At 45.4% G+C, this 19,328-nt stretch overlaps 1 long non-coding RNA gene across 1 annotated transcript; it reads left to right on the forward strand.

The window, feature by feature from the left end:
• The first annotated feature begins 215 nt into the window (after window positions 1-215).
• LOC109275576 (uncharacterized) lies at window positions 216-7,245 on the forward strand. The gene is made up of 3 exons (XR_002084256.2): window positions 216-459; window positions 1,695-1,807; window positions 6,950-7,245. It is a non-coding gene; the product is annotated as an uncharacterized LOC109275576 (long non-coding RNA).
• Window positions 7,246-19,328: the final 12,083 nt, after the last annotated feature.

Raw genomic sequence — 19,328 nt, forward strand, 5'->3', positions numbered from 1 at the left:
CATCGGCACACAGGTCATCCGGGAGAGAAGGGGCTGAACCACGTCTGTCTTTTCCCTCTGTTTTCCACCTCCTGGCAAGTAGGCCCTGCCTCCCGAGTCCTGTAATAACTCCTGACTTAGTCATGTTGAGACCTGGTCTGCTTCTGTATCTAGATACACGGTGTCCTCCAGTCCTAACATGCCTCCCCAGACACCCAGAAATAGGACTCATAGACTTGCCCTCAGAACCAGCCCCCGCCCGCCCCACGTAGTCGCAGCCTCCAACAGCGCAAGTGGCTGGCGAGCCTCAGTCAACAGCCCCCTCCAGCCTCGCGGCCACCGCACAGGCCTGCTTTGCACTTGGATTGTCACGACCGTGTTCCTGGAACTTGGGGGTAGCAAAAGAGATATGCAAACAAACCGGAATGGAATGGCACTCGCTCGACCTCTGGGGAAATCCGTGCTACATAAATGGCCAAGGTATTGTCCCAACAAGGGGGAGACACTGGCCACGGTCTTGTGGGACGCTCCATGGCGGAAACCGAGTTGGCAGAAAGACCTAAAAGCAAATGCATGCCCCGCCCTGCCCTCCCGGGGACAAAGTGCTATAACCAGACATCCGCAGAGAGACGGTGAGAAATGTCTGCGTTACTCAGCGCTTGGTTTCATCTAATGAACGGGCAAAGAGTAGCAGGATTCCAAGGGGAGGACGGGCAGGGAGAGGAGTAGTTTTGTTGATACTTATCTATTTGTTTTTCCGGTAGAACGAACTGTGTTTTGTTTCTCTTTCGGTACCTGTATACTTTTCCTCAAAGTGTAAAATAACACGGCTGTGCTGCAGGCAGCGTAGACATGGGGGTGCCCCGGAGCTCAGCGCATCCGCAGCCATCCCAGGAAGCTCCTTGGGAACCATCCCGCGAGTCCCTTCTGGTGTCACCTGCCAGTTAAACGAGCCAAGAGGCGCACGCGGCAAAGGAGTTGGTGTATGATGGCGAGCCGCGTTCGTTGACCAGGGCTCACCCGGAGATAGACCAATATCCAGTCTATTCAACTTACGTTATCCATAAAATAGCGCATTCCCACAATCCGGGATTGGCCATGCAAATCCGCCTCCAGACCAATCTCTCCCATGCCCTCTGAACAGTTGAACGGATTTAAGTGGCCCACACCAGACAGGAAATAGCTACGGTTTCCTGTTTGGCTCAGAGTGTACCTCCTCCTAAACATGGTAGGGCCAACATCTGCTTCCTCCTGTTTCCAGGCACCTGCCTCGATCCTTTTATTAAAATGCTTTCATGTCTAACTAATTCTCCTCCGTTTACTGCTCCCTTTCTTTTATTGCGACTGGCGCGCATGCCAGCCTGCCATCTAGTGCCACCTGCCAGGTGATTGCGACGCACGATTCGTAAAGGGATGCTTGATCAAACCCAAGGGCTAATTGGCAGTGAGAGCTGCTGGAAATCACAGGAGAAGGGAATCATTGATTGTGCTGTAATCTCACTGGAATTGGAGGCAGGAGCCTTAAATCGGCCAGAAATGGAGGAGCTGTCTTTTGTGCGACACCTCTGGGCCCGTACGAGCTCCACTCTGTGCGGACGTGCAGATGCTAAAGTGGGAGTGCGGCTGGAGTGAGGCCCTCGCCATCTCCTTATCAAAGCTGATTTCCGTTATACAGATTGTCCTACATTTTCGGTTCATCTTCTACTATTTTCCAGAGGGCCCGGTACAGAAATGCTGCATCCGAGTTCCACGGAAACCCACTTCATTGTTAATCATCTCATTTTGATTTTGTGACGACACCGGCAAAAGTTGTGTGTTGACGCTCTTGGTGAGTAAAGCGGAATGAGTATGGATAGAAAGCTTTTTATGATAAATTATGTGGAATAATTTTTTTTTAAAAGCATTTTAAAAGGGAAATGTTTGTTTACAAAAGAAACAGGAGTTAGCTAATTCAAAGGCTCCCTTCCTTCGACTCCCTTTTGCCCAAGACACCCCCCCAACTCAAGCGCCCTGTTTTGAGGGGCGCCTGGGTGGCTCAGTCGCTTGGGTGTCTGACGTTAGCTCGGGTCACGATCTCACGAACTGTGAGTTCAGGCCCCACATCGGGCTCTGTGCTGATAGCTCAGAGTGGATCCTGCTTCAGAATCTGTGTCTCCCTCTTTCTCTGCCCCTCCCCACTCTCTCTCTTTCTCTCTCTCAAAACAAACATTAAATTTTTTTTCGAATACAGAATATTCTCTATTTATGAAAGGAACGAGCCATAAAGCGTTCCTGTTGATCTGTTATGCCCTCCAAGAATTTTAGGAGTGTGCTGTGAGGGTGGCGTAATCAGACAGTGGAGTTCTGGTGAAAAGAGCTCCTCTTTTTTTTGTTTTTTTAAGAGACGTGTGTTTTTTTGTTAGGAGCTTAGAATTTAAACTACTACGGATTGTCAGCGGCTTCTACATTTACAAGCTGAGATGCACACACACTGAACATCTGTGAATAATTCGGTACTGCTATAAACCTGCAAAAAAAACCAAGTGTTGTCTCGTTACATCAATTTCGGATGTTTGCTGTAATCAATGTGTTTATTAACTTCTCATGCTTTAAAGTCATTGATTTCTCTTGAAGACGTTTCGGGCATCATTAAAATTAGGGAGAGCTCATTTTACAAAGTAAATTTGCAAAGAGCCCTGTGTAGAACGCCCAAAGCCAGTTCAGGGCACAGATTTTGTCACCTTTGGTCTGTTTACCCGTGGTCTCTTGTTTCGGAAGGAGGAAAACATCCCATTGGTTCCCTGCACCTCGTGTTCACCAAACAGGAAGTTTCACTTCCTAATTCCAGCCTACCCATGGGGGTTGGGGTGCGGAAAGAGCATTTTCATTATTAGGACTTCACAAGTTACATTTTCTAATTCATTTAACAGCTACCCTGGCATACAACCGGCACATAATAAAGTGTGCATATTTGAAGAGTATAATTTGATTAGCTTTGACATATGTATGTGCCTGTGAAAACTGTAGCACGATCCAAATAATGAAGATATTGGTCATGAAGAGTTCCATGAAGAGTTCCCTGCTGCTTCTTCCTAATCCCTCCATCCTGTGACCCCCGCCCAGCCCTGGGGCCACCAATCGCCTGTTTTGTCAGTACACCTCATTGTGCATTCACTGAGATTTTATGCACACAGAGCTACGTGCTGTGTATTATTGTTTTGCCTGACTGCCTTCTCTCTGCATATTTGAGATTCATTCATGTTGATCGGGAATGTTAGCCCTCTAACTTTGTTCTTTTTCAAAATTGTTCTGGTTATTCTCTGCCTTTTCCGTTTTTATGGATTTTAGAATCAAATGGTCAATTTCTATGGAAAGCTCACTAGGATTTTGGCAGGGATTGTGTTGCATACAGGGTTAAGATTAGAGAGAATGAGCATGTGAACAATACTGGCTCTTTTTGCCTGTGGACATGTGTATCTCCCATTCATTCGTGTCATCTTTTTTTAAAATGTTTATTTATTTATTGAGAGAGAGAGAGAGAGAATGAGTGGGGGAGAGGCAGAGAGAGATAGAATCCCAAGCAGGTTCCCTGCTGTCAGTGCAGGGCTTGACCTCGTGAAGTGTGCGATCATGAGCTGAGCCAAAATCAAGAGTCCGATGCTTAACTGACCGAGCTGCCCAGGCACCTGGCATTTGACTTTTTTATGCTGCTCTAAGTGGTATTGCCTTTTTTTTTAAATTCAGTTTCCATTTGTTATAGTTACAGAGATGACATTTTTTTCTGTATATTGATCCGCTATCCTACAACCTTGCTAAAGAAAATTGTCAGTTCGAGAAGCTTCCTTGTTGATTCCATCAGGTTTTCTACGTGGATGTCAATGATCACACCATCCTTATTTGTAATAACTAAAAGTTGAAGTAACCCAGACGTCTTTCAGTGGGGGAGAGGTGAACCTGTGACACATGCATGTCATGGGACATTAGACAGCAATCAGAAGGGAGGAACCATTGACAGAAGCAACACCCTGGGTGAATCCCCCCAGTGAATTATACTGAGCAGAAAAAGCCAATCCCGAAAGGCTACGTACGGTGTGATTCCGAAATGAGAAAATATATAGCGTTCTGAAATGAGAAAGATACAGAAATGGAGAACAGATTAGTGTCTGCCAAAGATTGAGAGGGTGGGGGGTGAGGGGGTAAGAGGCAAGTGGACGTGAATGGAAAAATGCAACGTAGAGAATCCCGGTGGCGATGGAAACATTCTGTATGTTGACTGTATCAGTGCCAGTAATCTGGTTTGGTATTATTGAACTATAGTTTTGGAAGATTTTGCCATAATTTGCTGTATAAATGGTGTTTATTTCTGGACTCTCTTCTGTTCTGTTCGTCTCTAGGTCTTTCTTTATGCCATGATTTATCACTATTCTGATTATTACAATTTGGTAGTATGTTCAGAAATCAAGAACCGTGAGGCTTCCCACTTGGCTCTTCTTTTCCAAGACTATTTGGCTACTCAGGATCCTTTGCGAGTCTTTATACATTGTAGGATGTTCGTTTTTGTCTCAACCTTGCTGAATCCGTTTGTTAGCCCTTACAGATATTTTTAGTAAACTTCAGAGTTCTCCATAGACGAGACAGTGTCATCGCTGAACAGAGATAATTTTGCTTTTTAATTTTCAATCTGGATGCTTTTTATTTCTTTTTCTTGACTAATTGCTGTGGCTAGGACTTCCAATACTGTCTTGAATAGAAGTGGTAAGAGGGAGTATCCTTGACTTATTCCCGATCTTAGGGGAAAAGCTCTCAGGCTTTCACCACTGAGCAAGATGTTAGCTGTGAGCCTTTCATATATGGCTTTTTAATTTTAACGTTGTGATTGTTTCTTTCTATCCTAGCTTTGAGTGGTTTTTTTTTTTTTTTGATGAAAGAATGTTGAGATTTTTTCCAGTGCTTTTTCCCACATCAGTTGAGATGATCCTATAGTTTTTTTTATAATGTTTATTTATTTTTGAGAGAGAGAAAGACAGAGCGTGAGCAGGGAGGGGCAGAGAGAGAGGGAGACAGAATCCAAATTATATATGCATATATGATGCCCTGTTCTCAAAATCCTATAATCTCTTACTCCACCTGGTGTCTATCTTTGGTACTGCAGTTTCTCTGGTTCAGCTTGGGGCTACCTTCATTCTCCAAGGACCCCAACCTGGCATCTCGATGATACCTCTGTTCCCTTCAGCACAGCAAGTCCAGCGAGATGGAGACCAGTTCCTGTGTCAGGGCCCAAATATCCCAAACACTGATGGGTATTCCATTGTATTTTCATCCTGAGAGAAAGCCGGGTGTTTAGAGCTTTCTCCCAACTGCGCTTCGTTATTCTGGACGGTAGAAGAGACCGGGGTGGGCAAAGGAATGGACGTTCTCACTTACTTCTTTGCTATGGGTTCACCTGGAGCGTTTTAACCGCTTGCGCGGTGTCTGAAGCTCTCACAAACATCATGTCGTCCCTACGTTGGTTTCAAGTTACTATGGTAACAGGACGACGAGGTCCTGGGACTTGCTGTTCTGCCATCTTGATGATGTCAACCTACACTGTTGTATTTTTTTAATGTTTGTATCACTTTGTATTTATTCTGATCACTCACGATGAGACGTAGTTTTGCGATCTTATTTTATACATTCTGATCGGTTTGTTTTTTCTTTTTTAAATTGCACTGCGTAGATTTCATTTTCTACACTTAGGAAAGCTATGTATTCTATTTTTTGTATTTGTATTTTTCTGATAGGGTCTCTAACTTAGATGCATTTTTCCCCAATAACTTCAAAAGCTTATAAATATCTAGAGTTTCACCCTGAATGAAAAGATTACTTCATTATGCTCATACCTCTTTCTTCTCCCTACTACTCACCAGACTACTATTATGCTATTTTTTAAAATTTTAGTTCTGGGTGTATTTTTTATTTTAAGGTGACCATCCTGTTTAGAAGTCATCTACAAACTTGTTTGATTATAAATACCTATCAATTAAAAACTCACAGTCATTAATTTATAAAATATATATTATTGTTTCTTATACATAAAATACCTAGAAATAAACCGTTCACAAAATAGTAGAAATAAAAATCAGGTTATAGCTATAGATGATGAAATGTTTTTCTTTCTAAATTCAGTGGTTTCTTGGGCCGCCTGGGTGGCTCAGTCGGTTAAGCAACTGACTTCGGCTCAGGTCATGATCTCGCGGTTCGTGAGTTCAAGCCCCGCATCGGGCTCTGTGCTGACAGCTCAGAGCCTGGAACCTGCTTCGGATTTGGTGTCTCCCTCTTTCTTTGGCCCTTCCCCTCCCCCTCTTCTCAAAAAATAAATAAACATTAAACATTTTTTTTAATTCAATGGTTTCTTTCCTGCCACCCCAAGATGTACAGGGTCCATTTTGGAAAGTTCAGCAAACTTCCCCAGGTTATTCATGGATCACTTTCTTAATTATATGATTCATATCTCATTGCTTCTTTGAAAATGTATTCATCAGTTTCCTGGAATATTTGGTTTTTAAAAAATGTTTATTTATTTTTGAAAGCGAGTGAGCACAAGTAGGGTTGGGGCAGAGAGAGAGGGAGACACAGAATCCAAAGCAGGCTCCAGGCACTGAGCTGTCAGCACAGAGCCCAAAGGCGGGGCTCGAACCCACGAACCCTGAGATCAGGACCTGAGCCGAATTCGGACCCTTACCTGACTGAGCCCCCCAGGCACCCCTTTTAAGAAGGTTTTCAATGACAGTTTCAACTGTAGGTTCACACACCTTTTAGTCTGCATGACTGAAAATGTTTCATTCTACGTCCAAATTTAGCCGGTAGCTTCACTAGATAATAAACTATGTGTTTAAGGTTCTTTTATTTAGAAAGAAATGGACTCTGTTTGCTTTTTGCATGGCATATTGCTGCTGAGAAGTTTGATGTCAACCTGAATTTTTATTTTCTTTTTTCTTTTTCCATGTCTCAGGAAGCTTTCTGAACAGGATATTTCTCAGTGAAAAAGTCATGCATTTGGGGCAAGTCTGACATCAGGCGTTCCTTTCACGGATCGTGCCTTTGGCGTTGGATCTCAGGCACTCTTTGACTTGTTCTAGATCCTGAAGGTTTTCTTCCATATTTTCTCTAAAATTTTATAGCTTCATATTTTACATTTCAATCTGTGGTCCATTTGCAGGGTTTTCGTTTTTTGTTATTTTGTGGTCTTGTTTTGTTTTGTTTTGTTTTGTTTTTGTATAAAATGTGAGAATAAAGTTGACTTCTTTTTTCTTTCTTTTTTTTTTTTTTTTTTTTTTTTTTTGTTTTTGCCTATACGATGTCTAAGTACTGCAGCACCATTTGCTGAAAGGTTCTTTCCCCCAAATTGTTTTTGCACCATTTTCAAAAATCACGTAGCGGGGCACCTGGGTGGCTCGGTCATTTAAGCGTCTGACTTTGGCTCGGGTCACGATCCCTCGGTTCGTGGGTTTGAGCCTCGCCTCGGGGCCAATGCTGTCAGTGTAGAGCTGGCTTCAGATCCTCTGTCTCTCTCTGTCTCTCTCTCTCTCTCTGCCCCTCCCCCGTTTACTCTTTCTCTCTCAAAAATACATGAACATTAAAAAACAAACAAACAAACAAACACAAAACAAAAATCACATGGGCATATTTGTGTGAGTGTATTTACGGACTCTCTACGACATTCTATTGAACTCTGTGTCTTTGTTCACCCACACCACACCATCTCGATGCCTATAGCTACGTTACACATCTTGGAACTGCATAGACTGATTCATCCCAGTCTATGCAGAAGAATCCCTGTATTCTTCTTTTTCAGAATTCTTTTAGCTATTTTGGTTCCTTTAACCATTAACAACATTCCTTTAACTATTCTAGTCCCCGTACAAATTTTAGAATAGTATTGCCTGTGTCTGCAAAGAAGCCTTGCTGAGATTTTAAGAAGCATCGCATGAAACTCGTGTATCAATTTGGGGGAGAATTAGCACCTTTACTGTGTCGTATGTTCCAAAATAGAAGCATGTTCTGTGTCCCCCTTTATCTAGGTCTTCTTGATTTCTGTAATCAGCAGTGCGTTTTCTTGTTTAGATTTTTTTTGTTTGGAAAAGTTTTTAGCTTTATAACTGAGTACTTTTATTGTTTAATGATGGCAATTAGTTTGTGTTTCTTTTTAAAACTTTTTTAAAAATTTTATTGTAAAAAGAGGGGGGGAGAGAGAGAGAGAGGGCTGGGGAGAGGGGTGAGGGTTAAAGAAAGAGAATCTCAAGCAGGCCCCACATTCAGTGCAGAGCCGGACAAGGGACTCGATCCCACCACCTGGGGTCATGACCTGAGCTGAAATCAAGAGTCGGACGCTCAACTGACCGAACCACCCAGACGCCCCAACGTATTGTGTTTCTAACTTCAGCACCTACATGTTCACTGCTAGCACATAGAAATCGTTTGATTTTTTCTTGAATCCTGAGATGTTCACGATCTTGTAGTCCATGGGAGTTATTCCCTAGGATTTTCCTGGAGACCATCGGGTCATTGCAAATAAGGACAGTTTTATTCTTCTAGATGTGTGTGCCTTTTTCTGTTTTGCGTTGCCTGGTGTCTTTGGAGCAGACTGATCATTGTCTCAAAGTGTTGTCTTTTGTCAGGGGTCCTCTGCATGTTCCTCTGGCTGGAGAGAGCAGGCTTCTGTCGGGGGCTTTTCTCACTGCACCTGTTCCTGCTTCCGGGCTCTTGGGTTTACATTACCTGGCCTGAGACAAGGAGGCAAACAGAAAGGCCGGGGAATTCACCCTTGTGTTTTCAGGGACCCCTCCGCCCCTAACTGGTCTCCCTGTACTGACGCACTTTCAGAGAGTGCTTATGTGCATTTTACATTTAATCTCCAGATTTTGTATCTGAGTTTAATGGGAGGAACAGAGGGCAAACAGGTATTCCACATTCCCAGAAGCACCCTTTGATTTTTAACAATATTTTGAACATCTCACTCTTTGATATACATGTCACAGGCCCCGTTCAGTTAGGAGAAAAGATTTTTTTTTTCAAGTTACAAAGACCACAACGGAAACAACTTACAGTTGCTTAGGAAATGACACCTCCAGGCTTGTCTACCATAGATTGGGACTCAGCGAGGCTGGCCTGCCCCAAACTCATTTGCTTGAAGGACAGATGCTTTTCTCAGAGAAGAAAACCAGCTTGTGGGAAGAGCTACGGGCTCAGTTCTGCTCGGACCTTAGGTGGCCAGAGGAGGCGAGACACTGGTTACAGCAAGGAATTTACGTCCAGGAGGATTTTCTTTCCCGTCAAGCCCCCAGGACCCTGCCTGAGAATTTGGGAGAGGCTGTGAGGCCAAGCGGAAAGAACCTAGTTCCGGCTGCATAAAACAAACACGTGGCCAACGTCCCCCAAAAGGCTGAAAGATGCTGTCTTCTCCGCGTGGTCACAGGACATTAAACTACTTCGAGGACCGATGCTTGCTCCTTCCCGTGTGATCTTGGAAGGAGAGTCTGGGGCTGTTCTGTGACCATCGGGGGGAACCGCGTGATGACAGACGATGACAGCAGGAAGGGCCCGGGTGGTTTGCATGTGAGGGCTTGCTCTCCATTCTGGGCAAGCTTATTCTGATTCCCCTAAATCCCTCACAATGCCAACAATGTGATTGCTCAGTGCACATTTTTCATTGGACTTCTGCCCCTTTCACTATCTTTTGCTGTTGGTTATCTCTCCTGTGCCCCACGTCAGACAGGACTTGCGTCACCTGGCAGAGTCACCCTGCTTCCGGTCACCTCCACCGCACGCCTTGGGCCAGGCGGACCTTCCAGCCCACCCTCTGGTGTCTGCCAGGTGTTTACTTACAGATGTGTTTCTGGAAAAACAAAATAGGAAGTTTGCTACTCCCTGGGCTGCTCCGGATGCCTGAGGGCAGGATTGGGCGAAATATTCTTTGTCCATCTATCAAGCCTCTTCTGCTCCCGGCTCTGTTCGCAGGGAGCTTCATGGCAGCGTCTGTAGCTCCTAGGGCACAACCTACCGCCAGACTCTTCCGTTCTGCGTGGCCCGGATTCCATGACCAGAAAAAGCGCTTGGTTGGAAATGGTTGGAATGGAGCTTTGGGAGAGCAACAGTGTGGCTTCCGGAGGGGGGAGGTGTTTGGGAGGTGTGCAACTCACACTCCCGCACCGCGGGCCGGGCTTCCCTGCGAGGAGCGCCGTGGTCTCGCTTTGTGGCGGTGACGTGCTGTGTTTTCATTTGCACGTCAAGCACGGCCTGCTGTTTGTATTCCCCAGCCCACGGCCACCCGCCTGGTCTGGGCGCCTCACCGGCTGCGGATCAGAACCGCTTCCGAGAGACCCCGGCATAAGATCGCCCCTCGAGGCTCCAGTCTACCTCCGAGCCAGCCGAGAAAGCTGACATCTCAGTGAATGGAAAGGCTTGCCAGATTCGGGCAAAGCCCTCCCCGCCCAGCTTATTTTTCAGCGTTGTCGACTTTCACTTCTTTTGTGCCCTCACGCGTGTTTTAGAGGACAGTTGGACGCCCCGCGTCAGGAGCTGCGAGCCAGGGCCTCGTTTAGGTAGTTACCTGCCACCCTCCCCTGAGTCCCTTCCGGCCTCGGTTGCCACACACTTACGTGGCAATTTTGTTGGTAGAAGGTGGTGAAACCAAACAGGAGCGAAGGCCCCACAAGAAGCTGACATGGGAACAGAACCGGGAAGCAGTTAAAGCTGTCCTCGGGCCTGGCTCAGTCAGTTACGTGTCTGACCCTCGATTTCAGCTCAGGTCACAATCTCACGGTTTGTGAGTTCACGCCCCGTGTCACGCTCTGTGCTGACAGCTTAGAGCCTGCTTGGGCTCCTCTCTTTCCCTCTGTCTTTCTGCACCTCCCTTCTCACACATGTGCTCTCTCTCTGTCTTTCACACACACACACACACATACACACACACACACACAATACATAAACCTAAAAAAAAAATGCTGTCCTGGGGTCAATGTTAGAATAAAAATGGTGGGGAAGGGAATTAGCCACGCGCCATTTTCCCCTGCGTCCACGGGTTTGGTACATGCCGCTAATTTCATAAGGCCAAGTATGAGCCGGGCAGGATGCCATAGTTTTAACAATTAAATGGCAAGGCAGTGCCCAGTATTGTGCCCCACTGTGTTGGGGGTGCATTAGCAGCAAATTATTCTGGGAGGTGAGGGCAAACAAACATCACCTGCAGGTACAACCAAGGACACCACCGTCCTCGGAGATCAGGGCCGAGCGAGGCCTTGGGGAGTCACGAAGCGGGCAAGCCCTCCTCCTCTCCAGCTGGGGCTCTCTCCACCTGCTCTCGGCCACAAGACGCCTGGGTGCCCGGAAGCCACGCTCCGTTGCTGGGGGAGACCAGGAGGATCAGGGCCCAGAGCGAGACTTGGATTTTCTGACCGCGTGCGATCCTCACTATGCAAATGAGGCATCCCTGCTTTGGGTTCAAGGTCTCTGAGCGTTAAGACAGGGAAGATGCTCTGCCTCTCCCGGGCTTCTCTAGCCAGGTCTCGGGGTCCGTGCCTCCCCTATGTCCACCAGTAGGGATGGTCCTGGGGCAAAACACGTGTGAGATTGACCGATCTGGTCTGCTTCCTTCCTTCGGGTCATGACCCTGTCCTCTGGCACATCACAGATAATTCTAGAACCGTCTCTGGGATCAGAGCACTTGCCATCCTTCTCACGGGCTGTGTGTTTTCACAGTGGGCGCCTGCCGTGGGGGATCTTGCTCACGGGAGACAACATTCCGGAGCAGGTGAATCTTTGGGACGGGTCTCGGACTCTATCCCAACGGGAATTTTTCACGTCTGAGGAAAACTCTGGTCCGAGGAAATTTGTAATTACTGCTGCTGGTGTTTCAACTGATGCTGAATTTGTTAAATTTGGGCTAAACAACGTTGTTAACGTCCAGAATAACATTACCCTTCAACTAACAGTTCATTTTATGATCCAATAAAAAAAAACAACACTATTAAAACTTCCACTGTATCGCCACGTAAACAAACCTAAACCCACAAAGTTAACACATCTGATTCTCTAAGACCTTCACTCACCTCCCTAGCATCTAACAAACAAAACCTTTCTTAATTACTCAAGCCGCTCTTATAATGCTAAGAAATCAGCCTTATAAATACGACAGACCGCTTTGAACACCTTAAAGGCAGAGCCAGCACGGAAGAGAGCCCTGGTCCCCGAGATGCTGTCACACCTGTAGGTCGCGTCCCGCCGCAGGACGGGGCTGCCACCTCTATTCTTCATCCACGCTGTCAGGGGACCCTCGCCCCAACCAAGGAGGGAGAGGCCCCCGGAGCCACTGGGACAACACAGGCGGTGGGCTGAGGTTCAGCGCCTGAGACTTGTAAGAAAAAAAAAGAAAAAAAAAGTCCAGGACTATTTACCCTAAACTGGCTTTTGCGGGTTTTAGCTCTCACGTACGACGGGATGTTTCAGACCAAACGTATTTTCTTCCAATATCACATACTATCTTCCATTCTTTCCCCTTTTTTTTTCTGAAAGCACTTACAAACATCTTATCATAACCTCTTTCTTTTTTTTTAAAAATGTTTTTATTTATTTTTGAGAGACAGAGAGAACTCGGAGTGAGAGGGAGACACAGAATCGGAAGCAGGCTCCGGGCTCCGAGCTGTCAGCACAGAGCCCGACGTGGGGCTCAGACTCACGAACCGTGAGATCATGACCTGAGCCGAAGTCGGACGCTCAACCGACGGAGCCCCCCAGGCGCCCCCATAACCCCTTCCTTAACGCTGTTTCTTGACTAAGATGATGCCCCTCCTCACCGTGGCAGTGGCTGGCCAGCTCGTCATCACAGGACACCCACATTGCTTCATTCTCTTGCAGCCAGGTGGCTGGTGTGGCCACGCGAGCACCTCCCACCTGGATGCGAGCGGAATGGATGTGTTTATATCCAGCACCAAGGGAATGTCACACGGAAGCTGACAAAACAGCGTCAGCCCGGCCCCTCGCGTGACCGTGGGGACAGAGCTGCCTCGTCCACCTGAAACCCGCTGTGACTGATACGTGAGAAAGAAAGACACTTTTTGTAGTTTAGTTGAACCCCCCAGAACCTGGGGGATTATCTCTCACTGCCACTTAGTCTGCTGTAACCAACGTGCATACTCGGAACGGGGTTCAACTAGACTTGCCTCGATGGGTCTAGGCGTTCACCAAAACCTTAATGCGGCGTGCGCGCGGCTTGGGTTGACCAAGAGGCAGAATGTCTACAGATTAGAAATCCTGAGCACCAGCTCTTCAGGGTATCTGGTCATTGTTGGTCTTTTACAATCTCATCACAAGCTGGTGATTTTCCGGGCATTAGTGTTTTCTTTGTATTGCTTAAATGATTTGACCTTGGAGGAGGACTAAGTAGGTCTTTTGCCCGTTCCAGGATTATACCAGACGTCTTTCAAGCCACTCTTAATCCTGGCAATAAAAAGAGGTCTAGTCTCAACTTGACGCTTTCTGCCTATTGAAATACCAAAAGTCCTTTCCAGAACACTGTAATGTTTTTTTTTTAGTGGAAACAAACATCAGAGTACTTTACCGGCCCTCAGGTAGTGACTGACATCCCCCCTCAGTCATTATAGAGGCAAAGCTAGAAATGACATATTTTTAAAAGGACATGAGTTCACATTCATGTTTCCATTTGAACACCACACTTCCTAAGTTTTACTTGTCTTGTCCTCCCACCAGATATTTTGAATGAATTTATCCCGTTTCCTGAGCCTCTTTTGCAGATGACATCCTCCTAGTAAATTTAAATATAACACATTTATGGGCTGCCATAAGAAAACACGCATTTAAATTATAGTAAGTGTCTAAAACTTCTAAAACATAATTGGAGGCCCCACCCTTGGTTCCTGGATGGAGGGTGACCCCTTTTACTCTCTCAGCCTCGATAAATTTATCTGCCTCTTGTTCTATAATCATTTCTTGATTAGAACCACCAGAGGCTCTGTTATGTTCCTCCAAAATTTTTCAGCAAAAGTCTCCAAATTCCCCTCGCTAAACAGGGACAAAGTCATTACTACACATTTGTGAGGATTTCTCCGGGAATACGCACAGTGCTAAAAATACAAAGTATATTTCCAGAGATTTCAAAAACTCATCAGAACCTGAACAGTTGCCATTCTTAAAATCACTTTTAAAATATGAAGTCTTGTGCTTGGATTATTGAAAGGAGGTTGTAGGAAGTGATTGCCCGTCTGCCAAGATTGTATAGTGTAGATGCCGTTTTCTGTTTTACACGTTCCCATCCCAGAACGATGGGTTCCTGGAGGGAGCACGATGTATCACAAAAACCAGAGAGAACATGGTGTCATGAGATTGATGCTCTCATTTGGGGGACTTTACCAGGGACATTTGTGACAAGTCAATAAAAAAAGAAACTTTCTCGCTCGAAGCCACCAACTCTTTCTTTCTTTTCTCATTTAGGTTGCTAGTAACCATCAATAGAAAAACCACAGGAGGGGTCCCTGGGTGGCCAGTTGGTGAAGCATCTGACTCTTGATTTCCACTAAGGTCATGATCTCATGATTCATGAGATTGAGTCTCTGTGCTGATGCTCTCCCAAGAGCCTGCTTGGCATTCTCTCTCTCCCTCTCTCTCTCTGACGCTCCCCCGCCCGCCTTTAAAAACAAATAAATAAACTTTAAAAATAAAAGAATGCAAAATCACAGGAATGTGGACCAAACATACCAATTTCAGTTCGAGGTCTCTATGTGCCAGTGCAAAGTGTGTGGTAATAAAATGGAAGCAACACACTAACTCAAACAAGTGAGTCGAATGTAAGGGGATCTCTGATATCTGTCGAATATTACAGGGGGAATTTAAACAAAAAGTGCATTTCCGACAGAAGGGGATTGGAACTAGTACTGTATATTTGGAATACAGTCCCTTCTCTTTAAGCCCACTTTTGAGGGTAGAAAGAAAGAGAAGTTATTAGAGCAAAGGACGAGAATCTGGTTCCTTGGCCAGTGGAGATATGGGTCATGCTTTGTTTATAGATGAAAATCCGGCCCAGAAACAGGATTTATTAATGGGGAGAGGGGAACTTGAAGCGGGACTCACGACAGAATAGTATTTGGCAGAAAGTCCTGTTGAGCTGCCTACTCTCTGCGGTGATAATCTTTTTCTCGAATACAGTAGTTGAGAAGTGAAGGAAATTCCTATCTTGTACGTAAGTCTCATGTTGAAGAAGATCTGAACAGTACCGAGGAGTATCTTCATGCCCCATTCTTCTCGTGTACTGTAAATCTTAAGGAAGCAGGTTTCAAATATTTCACAAAAACAGTAAGCGTGACTCCACGAGTGGGTCTGAGAAGGCTTGCCCAGGACAAATCAAAGACTCTCAGAATTTAAGGACTCCGTCTGTTTGGAAACACACACGCATGCGCTGGCCATCACTGCTATTCTTATGGGAAGAGTGAGAGGCAGGCGTGATGCTCATGCCACACACAGGTAAAGACAGCTACTGGGCTCTTTCCATTATCACACCCCTGGAGGAAATGGATTCGCCCAGTATAGTGCGTTGTCCGGTAGAAGAAACAAAACAAAACAAGAAGCGTTCATAACGTTGAGGTATTAAAAATACTGGGAGTTCTGTCATTGGCCACCAGACTTTATCGCGGATTTCTCATTTCTTCCTGCATGAGAATTACAGTTGGTAGCAGAGTCAACCTGGAATCTGCCCCTACTGTTACAGAAATGGACCTCGAGCAGCGTGAGAATGGCCCGGGTTAGTGGTACAGGTCATGGCAAGGACTAGAAGATACAGATAAAGCTGTGATCGGGAGATCCTTCATGCAAATGTTGTTTCTGTCCTCCTTCCAGGTATAACCCATTGTCCCTAGTGTATCCTCCTGCACGAAAGGGTCCCGTGACGTCATATAACCTAACTGCACATGCTGCCTTTTGACTTCCAAGCTTCCCTTGTGACTTCCTGCCGTTTCTCACTAATCTGACCCAGATCGTTTTCCCTTTGGGGCAGTCAGTAAATCACGCAAGTGTATCCAACATGGATACACTCAAAATTCAAAAGGAGGAGTTTCCAGCATTGTCTGTCCACCGGCCACTGAAACACGACAAACTCCACGTACGCCTGGGTGCACGCACGTTCCTACCCACACCCGGCTCTTTCGGTGGGCATCTGTAGAGGCTAGACCTCTTTCTTGATTTCCTTGCTTATCTTTCTTTCCTGGCTGTGGTCTATATATTTTCCATTTCTTTCATCTTTCAAAGTGATGTTCAGGCTTTTGATGAAGCATTTTTCCCCTAACACTCTTCCTTTGATTCATGTCCATGCCTTTACTTTGTCTGTAGCCTGTAACTTCTATTAACAAGATATTTCTGGCACAAAAAGTAATTCCTACTGGCAGCAGACTGATGAGATGTGAATAAAAATTAAAGCTTCATTTTCCTCCACTTAAGAATCTTGCTCTTCTGTAAATATAAGGCAATCGGTGATCAAGTGGCTTGCCAGACGACCTCCCTATTTATTAAATGTTTCAGAAATGTTAGAGCCAATCCTGAAAAACATTCTAGAAGAGCACAGTTAAGGACAAGTGGATTTTTGGGGGCCTGGCTAATTTTCTACTTTTCAATAATTTCTTTTCATATTTAACCCCCACTCTGCCAAGACTTTCATAGGCTTCCTGTTTCTGTAGGAAACCGTGTGAGGTTTACTTCATTTTAGAAAGGTGGCCCACAGCAGCTTCCACGAGATGAGCCACGAAATGCAGAGCAGTGGGCGCTGAAGCAGGGCTGTGAATAATAATCGATCATGCCTTCACCAGTACCTTTGCTCTCTGAAGTAACCATACCTAAATCCAAAATGAGCCAAAAGGAAAAAAGAGAGTTTGAGTAGGGACGACTAATCCATACCACACACATATATTTCTGTGGACCACAGTACCTTAATTTCTAATCCTTGAGTATTATCGCTGACTGGTCTCTTCTCTCCTGGTGGTCTGCCTCGGGCTTCACTCTGGGTCTGATTCTATATGAGGCAACTCATCAGGGCAACACGTAGGCAGCTTCCGGCCATAGATTCAACCTTCAGGTAGAAGGAAAGCAGAAGGGCCATGTTCACCCTTGAGGTTGGGCAGGCAGTTCTGAGTTATGGAAGCTTGGATTCTCATAAGCTACTGGCTGAACGCTCGCGCTGGGATGGGTTCCCCAGGCATGTTGCTTTTGGCTGTCTCTCTCTGGAGTGGCAATATGAAGCCCAGCAAGGCCATGGTGTTGGTAGGATCAGGGGAGAGATACTCCGCTTCTCTCACTCAACTAGCTGTCGAGTTACAGAGACAAAATTAGGCACCTCCCACATGTCGCTGCAGAGAAAGTATTGTGCCTACCATGCTGTCGGGACTTAGACTCATGATTACGACGTTCATACGCTTCAAAAATTTCTTATGCTTATTTATTTATTTTTGAGAGAGAGACAGAGAGAGAGAGAGAGAGAGAGAGAGAGAGACAGAGAGAGAGCATGCACAAGCGGGGGAGGGGCAGAGAGAAGGAGAGACAGAATCCCAAGCAGGCTCTGAACCACCAGTGCAGAGCCTGATGCAGGGCTCAAACTCACAAAACCCGAGCCGAGATCAAGAGTCAGATGCTTAACCGACCGCGCCACTCAGGCACCCCAGCATTCACACACTCTCAAATCCATCCCTGTTTCGATGCCACCCTAGTACGCCGTGTCTTACCTAGACCCAGATCCTTAGGATCTCCATCACGTACTCTTAAAGTATCGAATGTTTTAACATGTCCAAGGGCTCAATTCCTAGCAAGATTCTCAAACATGCCTAATACCCTCTCCAACCCTGAAGAAGACATTAACTTTATACATTATATCTCGGTTTTAATTGATTCCAGTGTCTCTTGCTAAGACCATGTTTGATAAGACCGTGATCGATGACTACGAAGATTTAGATGTTCTTTGTTATGTTGACTCTTTTATTTCTTCTGCCTTCCAAATGGTCTGGGGTGTCCTTCAGTGATGTTGCTTTACTGGTGCTTCTATATCCTTGTGAGGTTAAACGGTGTCATCGTTTCTGTTGGGTCTACAGTCTACTGTCAGCTCAGTGTCCTGCTACGTCAGGACAGCTTGATCCCCAACTTGTCCACGTTGTGCCCTCTGTCGTCAAGAGAGTGGCTCCTTCCATTAAACATCCAGCTGCATTATGTTTCATTATCTCTCTTTCTTTGCACTCAGTGTTTACAATAAGATTGGGACATCATAAATTAAAATGGTTGTTCAAAGTTTGTAACGGCAATACATGACCGTCTCCTCTCAGTCTCTTTAGTTTGAGATATTTGTGAAGGATTAAGTTCGAGGGCCAAGTTGTTAGACCACTGAATAGTATTTATAAGAACAATTATGGCTAAATTTTTTGTGACTTTTCTGCATATTGTTTATTATTATTATTTTTAAATGGGTTGATTTGCCTATCTCCTTCAGTCTATCAGGAGTATCTATTGTCTCTGCCCATCAAAAGTCTCGGTTTTTCGGGGCACCAGGGTGGCTCAGTGGGTTAAGCATCTGACTCTTGATTTTGGCTCAGGTCATGATCTCACGGTTTGTGAGTTTGAGTCCTGCATCGGGCTCTGTGCTGACAGTGTAGAGCCTGCTTGGGATTCTCTCTCCCTCTCTCCCTGCCACCCCCCTGCTTGTGTTCTCTCTCTCTCTCAAAATAAATAAATGAACCTAAAAATAAAAAAATTAAAAATGATTAAAAAATTCTCAGCTTTTCGTAATCACTAGTCTGGCCATTTTTTGTCTCCCTTTGGCGATAGAGTCTCTTCCTTTACCTCCTCTGTTTGCATTTTGGAGGCTGTTTGGTGTGTGGCCCGTATCTGTGGCTCGTATCCCTCTGTGTGGTCTGTTACTCTGTCTCATGAGGCTGCTTGTCCCTGTGACAGATGTTTCCATTATTCAAGTGCAGTAGAAGTCTGTCATTTTCTCAGCTAACAGCTTTCTCATTATCCTCACTAGATTCTGAGCTCTGTCAGGTCCAGGCTTTTAAAAATCTCAAAGTAGAAATTTATCCTAGTTTGTGTTGGTTGGAATATGATTGCTTCCCACCTATCCTTTTAATTTGTATGTATTTTTTCATTTTATCTTTTTTTTTTTCATCATGACCAGCGTACTCGTTAATCCCCATCCCGTATTTCCCCCATCTTCCACCCACCGCCCTCTGGGGACCATCAGTTTGACCTCGATAGTTAAGAGTTTTTTCTTGGTTTGTCTTGCCCTCTTTTTTATTTTTCGTTGCTCATTTGTTTCTTGAATTCCACATACGAATGAGATCATATGGTATTTG

The sequence above is a fragment of the Panthera pardus genome, unplaced genomic scaffold (assembly GCF_024362965.1).
Source record: "Panthera pardus isolate Hobbes unplaced genomic scaffold, ASM2436296v1 HiC_scaffold_20, whole genome shotgun sequence".
Taxonomy (NCBI): Eukaryota; Metazoa; Chordata; class Mammalia; order Carnivora; family Felidae; genus Panthera; species Panthera pardus.